The sequence below is a fragment of the Nelumbo nucifera genome, chromosome 3 (genome assembly GCF_055504915.1).
Source record: "Nelumbo nucifera cultivar China Antique chromosome 3, China Antique-T2T, whole genome shotgun sequence".
Taxonomy (NCBI): Eukaryota; Viridiplantae; Streptophyta; class Magnoliopsida; order Proteales; family Nelumbonaceae; genus Nelumbo; species Nelumbo nucifera.
This window is the reverse complement of record NC_142651.1, coordinates 56,651,214-56,662,037: the sequence shown is the minus strand read 5'-3', so window position 1 is coordinate 56,662,037 and position 10,824 is coordinate 56,651,214. Positions and strand designations below refer to the sequence as shown.

General features: G+C 39.4%; 1 long non-coding RNA gene across 1 annotated transcript; it reads left to right on the top strand.

The window, feature by feature from the left end:
• The first annotated feature begins 318 nt into the window (after nucleotides 1–318).
• Nucleotides 319–10,473, top strand: LOC148801236 (uncharacterized). Its single transcript, XR_016083614.1, has 2 exons — nucleotides 319–626; nucleotides 8,212–10,473. It is a non-coding gene; the product is annotated as an uncharacterized LOC148801236 (long non-coding RNA).
• Nucleotides 10,474–10,824: the final 351 nt, after the last annotated feature.

The window sequence follows — 10,824 nt, the reverse complement described above, 5'->3', positions numbered from 1 at the left end:
AGCCCATACTTAAAAACAAACCCTACGATCCCATTAGTTCGAGACCAAAAATAATTAATTTATTATTTTCTAGCTTGGATGCCTGAACCTATCCGCATCCACACCCAGAACCTCACTCTATGGTTCCATTAATTCAAATAATAAATAAATAAATAAATTTAACATGGATAAGTCCGAATTCCCAAGCCTACCCCGACCCACAACTAGGACCGGATCCTACTTTTGTTCAAGTAAAAAAAAAAACTAATTGAAATTACATTGACCCACACGTGCGAAGAAAGAAGAAAAAGGGAGAGAATAGAGATGAGGTTTAGTGAGGAGGTGTCGCTGTTGAGAGAGAAAGGAAAGTCGAAAAAGAAAAGCAAAGAGAGAACAAAGGAGAATATAGAGAGAGAGAGAGGAGGTGACGCTGAGTACAGAGAAAGAGGGGAGGTGTCGCTGTTGAGATAGAGGAGGGGTCGTTGCTGTTGCATTCTATGTCAAAAACAAAACCCTAGAAGAAAGGGAGAAACCTAAGATAGAGATACATAGAGAAAAAAAGAGAAAGGCGAATACGGAGAGAGGAGGTGCCGCTGCATTCAAGTCCAAAAAATTAAAACCTAAAATTATATTGGCTGAATCAAAGTGTACGTATGTGTTCTTTCTTTTTTTTTTTTTTCTCTTCTTTATTACTTTGTCCCATGAGATGAAGCTTTCTGTCTTTAATCTAATTGTAATGTTTTGATTGCTTTTTTCTCCTAATATCGAAGTTCCTATCTTTAGCTCTTTTGTTGTATTCATTGGATTATTAATCCCTTTAATGGCGTTTCTGTGCTATTTCTTAACCTCCCATACATTTTTTTTTTGGATCTGTTAGCATTGAACCTTAGGATTAGATCATTTCTTGGTTGCTTCTTTTTCCTTTATTTTTTTCCTTTAATTTTTTTTAAATATTATATCAAATCTTAGGTCTATGGTGGATTAAATTTCCAAAATTTAAAACCTTAATTAAAATATACCACTTTTTTGGCATGTTTGATGTGATAGTTGGATAAGACAAGTCATAATGGGTTTGGAAATTTGGAAGGAAAAATTGAACAAGTTGGGATCAAGGGTGCCTAGACAATAGAGTTTATCAACAAAAACCGGAAAGCTAAAATGAATTGAGGAAACCAAACCGAAAAATCTAGTTAATCAAACTGATAATTGATGCTGTCTGATTTGAGGTGTAGTCGAGTGGGACACCTAGTGGATAATCCTACCAACTTGGACAAAGTCGAGGTGGAAGGATGAGGTGGCACATTGAGCAAATAATGCAAATAGAAGAAAGTCAAAGTCCCTAGGATGAGGTCCATGGGGAAGGCACTTTGACGCTCAAGTCAGTAAAGAATAGTGAAGTTAGTTGGGCCATGCTATTAAGGATGAGCTAGTCCAATTTGAAAAGGCGAATATGAGAGCAAGAGTGGGAGAGTTAAAGATGTTAAACCTTAGGGGGAGATACCTTTAAATAGTCGAGTGTTGTGTCCTATTGGGGTATGCTCCTGTGTTGCACGCTATTTCCCTGAAGAGGCCAAGGTCCGTAATCTTCGGAGGTCTTGCATGCTACGACACGGGTTGTCTTGGAGCTTATCTATTTGGGGTCTTCACATAACGGTCTATTCATCTGCTTAGTGCTAACTCAGAGTTGTGGACATTGTCGAACTCATCGAATGGATCCAATTACCACGGTGTCCACGTGGCGAATACTAATGACAAGGATATGGCCCCAACACCAGTCCTCCAGTTCCAAGGTTGAGGAAGAAGTACTTGGCCAAAATCTAGAGTAGGGGTGAGCATTGTTCGGTTTAAACCGAATTAACCAAAATTTATTATATACATAATATAATATATATTATTAATATGTAAAACATAATATTAATATATAATATACATTAACATATACATATATTATAATATACATAAATTTATTAGTATATAATATATAATATGTATTAGTATAATATTAATAAATTTTGGTTTTAACTGAAATAATCAAAATACTTGGTTTTGGTCTTTTTGGTTTTTTAATAATTTGGTTTCGGTTCGGTTTTATATTTTATAAGTCCAGTTTTTAAAAATTCGGTTTATTCGGTTCGATTTTTAACCAAATAAACTTAATTCTCACCCCTACTTTGGAGGTCAAGCTCTTTTGGTGTTTGACTATGGAACTCTTGTTAGAATTCTAAATGCTAGTTGAGACATGTGTCCATGGTTAGACCACTAAGTCTTCATCCTCGTCTTTTTCTTCCAAGTGTTCTTTAGGGTAAACTAAGACCATAGAGTTCAACTCAAGTAGTGAGCAGAGTGGGGGGGCGATATCTCTAGGAGAGACCACTAACATGAGTGTCTTTGAGACCGATGCCAACAAGGACGTGGTCGAAGTGGATGGCATTGGCGTGGGCTCCGAGGAGGAGGTCCGTAAGGCAGGCCATCTCTTGGAAAGAGGGGTCGTAGTCGAGGGTGAAGATGTGGGTCATGATGAGGCTGAAGCTTAGGCCAAGGTTGGCGAGGAGTCTAGTGAGGTTGAGGAGGGTCAATGGGTCATTGGTTGCAATTTACATGGACTTAGTGACGTGCCTTGGTTTCTGATCGAGGCCAAAATAGATTGCACCCAGAGTGTATATTTGATCCCTGCCAAGTACAAGTTGAAGTGCCTGAGGAGGGGAGAGGGCATAGAGGAGCTCAGGGAGGGCGAACTGTGCGTGTACGAGCATAGCATGGAGGTCGGGTCCAGATTCCCATTACATGAGAGGTTGGTGCAGATATTGATCGAGCACTATGTGTTACTTGTCCAACTAGTGTCAAACTCTTTTAGGTACCTGATCAACCTGTTGTGTTTCTACAGATTGCACGACATGCCAATGACCTTCAACCTTTTCCACACCCTCCTATACTTGAAGAAGCTCAACAAGTTGGAATTCAACTACCTTTCGGCCTGACAGAACTTGAAGATCTTTGTTGGTGCCCCTTCGTCTATGCATAGGTGGAAGGGCAAATTCCTTTTTGTGAGTGAAGAGGGTAGATGGCCTGTACGCCTGATGTAAGGACCTTTGTAACCAATCTTCGGATCGATATCATGGAGTATACGTTTGAGGCTCGACTAATTAGTATTGAACTATGCCCACCTCAGCCTAGTAATGGCATTGCGATGCTGCTATTCTTTTCGCATTTATTTGTTAAGTAATATTGACCAACCGTCTTCCTTTGCAGATTTTGAGATGTCGTCCATGGGTAATCACTAGAGGTCGACCGAGGAGTTGGAGAGAGAGAAGGCAGCTAGACGAAGTTGTCTTCAGAGCGCTTAGATCTAGAAGAAGACAACATTTAGTCCAAAGGATGTGCCTCTACTAGTTGGGTAGGAGTTCGGGTGACGTGCTTGTTCAGCCTTCGAAGTGCCCCCACGAGGAAGTGGTCGAGCTTGAGTCAAATGTCGAGAGGTAGTTGATCCCCCCTTGTCAAGCGATGTTGTTGAGGCCTCAGATACAGGAGGAAGGTCATTACTATTGGTTGAACTGGAAGGTTCTGCCAACCGACACCCTTGAGAAGAAGGGTGTGTTCGAAAAGATCAGCTAGGGTATCTTGCTTCCCGAGGTGGTGAAGGATCTACGGGAATAGACTAGTGGGTCGGTCTGTAGTATGGCCATCACGTTTGCTATCTGGGTAACACCCTTTTTCTACTTCGGTCTAGCTTGACTTTGTTATATTAGGATGCTTGCTTGGTTGTCCACCTTGTTAATTGAATGTGTGCCATGTCTTAGTTCATTAGGACTTGGGAGGGAAGACGAAGGCCATGAAGGCTACCTTAGGTGAGGAGAAGGCAAAGGTGAAGGGCGAAGAGAAGAAGGTCCGGACCTTAAAGAAGGAGCTGACTGAAGCAAGGGCATCGGTGGTTGAGGAGTTCCAAAAGTGGGCAGTTGAGGAGTTTCGTGCATTAGCGCAATATGAGCGGGAGCTAGATGAGTTCGCCATTGACTTGTATCTCCTTGGGTTCGAGTAGTGCCATAAGAAGGTGGCGGAGATGTTTCCTAAAGGCCTTCAACCCTTGGATCAACAACCTCCTCAAACAGGCTAGGCCGAGGGAAGAGAAACTGAGTGAGACCTTGAGGTTGAGGATCAACTTAAGTTGGACCCTCCAATAGATGAGTATCTCTTGATCTGTTTCATTTTTTTCAATCTTGTATGGCTCGGTACAACAAGCCTAAATGTCTTTTGTAGTTTCTTGTTACCTCTCCTTTTTTTTGTATAGCTCAATATGCCAGGGTAAAATACTTGTAAAATTTTTTCTAATGAATGAAAGTTATTTTGTCTTAACTCTTTGGCTTCTACTATTGTCTTGCACTATGTTTGCAATATGGCCTTGGCCTTCAGATGATTGAGGCCTTCACCTCGCTATGGTAGCTTTCCTCGACTTGCTTGGAACTATCCATCTAAAATGCGGCCTTGGTCTTCGGTTGATCAAGGTTTTAAGCTTTCCCCCTCACTTGCTTGTTTGATGTGTGCCCTTGGTCTTTAGTCGACCGAGGTCTCACACTCCATGGCTTAGGTGACCCCTAAGCTGAGCTGGCTGAGGAACTCCCAAGCTCTTAGGTTCCTTACAGAGCTTGGTCATCTCAAAGTTGGTTAGCAGCTCCTTAACGGGTTGACCATGGTGCTCAGCCAACTCTTCACTCGATGCTAGGCCAAGGGATTTGTCATGGGTCCTCAGCTCCATAAGGCCATTATAGCGCCCTGGGATAGTCTTTGTTGGTCGTCCTTGGGCCATGAGTGGTGGGGACACTATTCCCGCTTCGCTTAGCTTAAACTAGGGATCCCACGTGTTCATGTTCAGCTAGGTCACCGTGGAGGGCTCTTGGTGTGTGTAGCAACTTTTATTTCTTAGAAATTAGTTATAAGGAGTTCGGCTGCTTGAGGTGGGCATAGGCCTACTAGGCCGAGGGGCTCTCCCTTCTAAGCATCCTTTGCCTGAGATGACAACGATGACTCTGGTTGAAGGCGGGCCCAATCGTCAGGTGTGTCAGAGTGGCTTGAGTTATCTTTTTTGAGAGCTTGACGATTTACCCTCTTCAGATGAGGTCCTCTATGTGGTTGTGGAGGTCCCAACAGCCTTCGATGTTGTGGTCGTGGTCTCAATGGAACTCATAGTGCTTGTCCCTGGTCTTCCTATTTCCTTGAGACTTCAACTTCTCTGGCCAACAGATGAACCGACGATTACAAATTTGCATCATCAACTTAGTTTGCATCATATTGAGGGGTGTCATGTTCTTGAAGATCAAGGGTGGAGTCCTCAGGTGGTATCATCAACATTTCAACTTCTTCTCATCATGATTAGGTTGATGGTTGTCCAGATCTCTACGCTTTGTTCGATATTGATTCTCTTTACCTTCCCTACATTGTGTTGGAGCCTCTTCGATGTTGTTGTAATTCTAGGATCGTGTGAAGAGCTCGGTCATGTTTTGTGGAGGCTTCTTTTGTAGTGAAAAGTTGAAGCAAGAGGATCGTAGGCCATGCATCAGAGCGACCATGGCCATAGATTGATCAAGGTTTTGAACTTGGGTGGACTTGGCATTAAACCTTGCTAAGTACTCTCACAGTCTCACAGGGGCTTCTCATCTTTCTACCTATTCTACATGAGACTGACCGACGTCTTCTAGTGCCATCGGTTATTGGCGAATTATGCCAGGAACTTCTCTTTGAATTGGTCTTGTGTACCAATGGACTACGATGGTAGTGCAAAATACCATTGCCAAGCTGTTCCCTAGAGAGTGGAGGCGAAGGCCTTGCACAACAAGGCTTTGGAGGTGCTGTGGAGGAGCATAGTAGCCTTACACCCTTCTAGGTGATCAATGGGGTTCATGGTGCCATTGTACTTCTTGAACTAAGGAGGTCATCATCTCATAGGGGTCTACTAGTCCATGATCTCCTACGTGAAGATTGGTTCTTTAGTGGAGCAAACTCCATTGGCGGGCACGTTTCAGTTGAGGTGACTTGTTCAAGCTCGTTCAGCCACTCCCACATGTCTTTGATTTCAATGCCAAGATTGGAGTGCTTGCTTTGCTAGTTTTGTCAGTTTGTGGCAGTCTCTAACAGAGCTCGACTTGGCCTTGGAGGCCTACGACTATTGGTGTTGCGATTGGGGTCCGAGGTGCTTCTTGACCGGGGCTCGGATGCCAGAGTTTTGGAATGGTGATTGAGTGTTGTGGACTCAACTCTAGGCTTGAGTGTCAGATCTCCGAGATGGTTGTGGTTGCTCACACTCAACCTTGGGCTTCGTAAGGTCTCCTAGGCATCCTTTTGGGGTCATCATCTTGAGGATCAGTCGTAGTGGGCACTTGATGAGCTGGTGGCACGGTTGTTGGGGCGCGTCCAGGCTGCCCCAACACCTCCATCAACACAATAAGTCGGTCAATTGCTCTCTTCAAGGCGTTAAAGTCTTCGGGGGACACTTGCTTCGGTTGTTGAGCTTTTCAGGGAGCGGAAGTATGTCAAGAGTGGGATCCCCATGATGGAGATTGAGCGCCAGAGCGATAGAGGTGTTCTTGGGATATATTATTGCTAATGCACGAAAGAAACTAGAGAGAAACTAGAGGCTTTTTGTGCTAGTTCCCATAGATGACACCAATCTAATGTTGTTCGATCTAAGGTGTAACCGAATTGGACATGCAACAAATAATACTGCCAACTTGGATGAAGCCAAGGTGGTGCATGCAAAAAGAAGAAAGTCAGAGTCTTGAGGATGAGGTCCTCGGGGAAGGCACTTTAACACTTAAGTTAGTAGAGAATGGTGAAGTTGGTTGGGCTGAGCTGGTCCAAGCCGAAGAGGTGAATATGAGAGCAAGAGTGGGAGAGTTAAAGATTGTAGACCTTAGGGGGAAATGCCTTTAAATGGCCTAGTGCCATTTCCTACATTGGTATGCTCCGTGTCTTGCGGCACCATTTCCCTAAAGAGGTCAAGGCTTGTAATCTTTAGAGGTCTTGCGTGCTACTACTCGGGTTGTCTTGGAGTTATCCGTCCGGGGCCTTCGCATGATGGCTTGATCGTCTGCTTAGTGCTGACTTAGAGTTGCTGACGTGACCAAACTCATCAATTGGACCTGGTTACCATGGTGTCTACGTGGTGAGTACTGACGGCTAGGATACGACCCCAACAACTGGTTTGATGTTTCTCAAAAATCGGTGATACCAGTTTTGGTTTGTTTAACCTAAAAGAAAATCTGACGATTAACTGAATTGACATGTTTATATATGTATGTATATATATAATGCATATATTATATTATCTAAATGTTATACATAAATTTGCATGCATTATATATAAATATATTATATTTATAATTATCTAGTTATAATATATAATATATACATTTATTTATAATATATACTGTAAATATAAAAACTAAGAAATCGAGAATTGAATTGATAAAAAATTGAAACGATGGACAGGTTAACCAATTGGTTTGGTTCAATTTCAATTCACAGTTTTTCAAAATCCGGTGGTACCCGTTCGGTTTAAAAAAAGTGCCCATGGTTCAGTTAACCAAACCATGAGAACTCCAGGTTCAGGAATAAGAAGGACAATTTTCATGGGTACTACCCATTTCATCCCTAAGTGCATTAACAACACTATACAACTTGAGTTAGGCTCAACCTAGGCAGGGCTAGTTACAAGGGAAACATAATGAATACAAATGTTCTCAAGAAAAGGAAGAAAATGGTAAACCAAACACTGCCTTGGCGAAATAGTGGCAGGAAAGCAATTAAAAACATTCAAGTAGGGCTTGGTCGAAGCGGTTTTCTTCACCTTGGGGAGTCAGGTCTAATTCTGATTTTGGGGGTAAAGCGTATGACGTTTTACATAAGTTGGATTCTAGGAATTATAAGATTATGCTTTTATCTTAGTTGACAATAGCATCTTACTGTATTTGGTAAGCAAGGAGTGTTTGTATTTTTTGGAGTGAGAAGTTTAATTTGTTAAGGCTGGTTTTAAAATTATATCTACCATTTTGGAGTGTTTTTAAGTTTGGTGTGAGGTCAAGTGGGTCGGTTATTGCAGGTAATCTAAGGCACTTGGTTCCAATTTTCTTATAGAGGATTCCTTGTTTTCGTTAATTTGTGATGGAGGTGTAATCTTGGATTGTTTAGGAGCTTGTGGATTTATTTGCATGGCTTCTAATGGTTCTTTTGTTGCGACTGCAGGTAGAGGATGTAAAATGGGTTATGTCCCCTGCGGGCTGGCATGGCTCAACATGATATGGGCCATGTCGAGCTGTGTTGCGACCTGGCCCATACTCCTGGGCCATGTTGGGCTTGGGTTTTGAGGCCCACGGGCCAGCATGACATAGCACGACAAAGTGGGTCATGCTGGCATGGCCTGCAACTCGGTACGACATAGTTTGTTATGGGTCACTCCGGCCCACTAAGAATATAGCTGTTGGGGACCCTTAATGGCTATTTTTTTTTTTTTTTGCTTTTTGGGGTTTTTACATAAACCAATCTCTATAAATAGTTAGTTTGAGGGGGTATTTGTGGATTTCAGCTTTGGGGGAGGAAAAATGACATTAATGCCCCCGATAGCTATATAATAGCTAGTTTGAGTGGCATTTTGGTAAAGTAATAATTAACTTATGAAAGACCAAAATACCCTCCCAACAACTACAAAATACTATTTTAAGGGTATTTTGGTCAATTGAATTAACCATCTTCTCATCACACCAATTCTTGTACTCTCTCATATTCTCGTATAGAGATAATTTAAAATTTAAAAATATTATTGATGTAATGGAAGTTAAATTTTAAAAATATTAGGAAAATATTTCTCCTCTATATTGGTTAGTTATAATATTAGATCCTAAGCATAATTTTCAAGGCAGCAAGGCAATTCTGGACAACACCGGGGCACTTAGTCGCCTAGGAAATAAAAATTTTATATTATAAAAAAACTAACTTTTGGTTAGTTCCTTAGTTTATATACCATTCAACATGTATATTAATTGAAAAAATAGCAATCTTCTTTATTAGGGACACTAAATTTCCTCTAAAAATGTGGCAAATTATCACTTCTAAAGATAAAATATTTTACATAAATTAATTTCATTAGTTTCAAACATAATACTATTATAATAAGTATTTAATAAAGCAATTTCATATCAATTACCAGGTAAAGAAGGTTTATTAACATCGTATGATAAATATTCAAGATAAAAAGTAAAATAGATAAAATAAGGACAGCATTTTTGTATTATTTAATTAGAGAGAGAATAGAAAAAATACCTCTTTATAATTCTATTCTTTGTTTTTTCTTTCTTTTTTTTCCTCTCCTCAAAACCCTTTGATCTTTTAAGTTTTAATAGTAAAACATTAAAATAAAATATTATTGACATATGCAGCATATAAAAAAATGTATTAATACATACATTAATAAGCTAGATACAACAATATAAATGATATTATAAAAAACATATGCCTTATCATTTTTTGTCACTTAGAAGGGCACGTAGTTGCTAAAGTCAAGGCGTTTGGACGAGGCACCAACCAAAGGTGCCTAGGCAATGCCTTGACAACTATGATCCTAGGATTAAAATAGATGATTTATATGTTTAACTTGAACATTATTATGAAAATATGAAAACTGAAATTGAAACAAAAAGGATGAAATTAATGTTTGTTATTTAAAATAAGTAATCTATATGAATCTCAGTTATAAGGATTTAGAAGAACTTGTATATCCTCCATTACTGAAGCATCTAGTTCTAGTAGTGAAAGAGATAAAGTTTGGTCTTTAATAAATAGAAGGCAAAAATTAGTTGTCACTTCATCATCAAGTTCATTTACTAGACAATTTTTATTTACAAGCTAATTGTACTAATTAATTTAACAAATTCACTCAAATTGAAGGGATTAAATAATTTTGATATTTTAGCCTAGTGGAGTGAACATGAAAAAAATTGTCTAGTTTTTACTGTCCCAATATGTGATTTACTAATCCCTCCGATGTCTACAGTTTTATCGGAATCTTGTTTATAGGTACTAGGGTACTAGATGGCGAGAAACACTATATGAACAATGAAAGCCTGTGTGTATTTGAATGATTGGTTGGGTGCTAAGTATAGACTACAAGATCAAGGAGGGCATGACACTTGATATTTCTCCAAAAGCAAATGATGTATATTAAGATCAAAGTCAAGGAGATGGAGGTGGAACTTGAAGAAAATAATGAAATCAATACTTTTTTGTATACTCAATAATTGTGTACAACATTTTTAAAGTTATTGTAAATTTTGTTTCTTAATTTTATTTAAAAGTTATTACTTATTTTTTAATTTTTTTCAATGCCACTATAAATTTTTATTTTCAATTTTATTATATTATTTTTATATTTTATTCAAATTCCATTGTATTTTTTTTACTTTGTATGCATTAAATTCAAATGAAATAAAATTTCTAAAATTTTCTTTTCAATTGTTGTCTATTTTGTATTTTGTTAAGTGCTTTTTTTTGGTTAATTTTTCATTTTTCATAAAATTTGTATCATCTTTACTAGTAGAAAATTAAAAAAAAAAACAAAAAATGACCTGGCCCAGCTCGGCCAAGGCCCGCAGTAGGGCCTGACCTAACATGGCCCTGCCTAGACTCATGCCATAGGTGTTAGACAGTTTTGTATGCCCTTAGCTTCAATCAGTTTGATGTACTTTATGAGTTTATTGTAAATGAATAAAAGTGCATATTTGATTCATGTTCCCTTAGTATGTTTCTGTGTAATACCCTTAAACTGGGCACTTAATGAGACTCATGTTGGTTTAGAATGTTGAC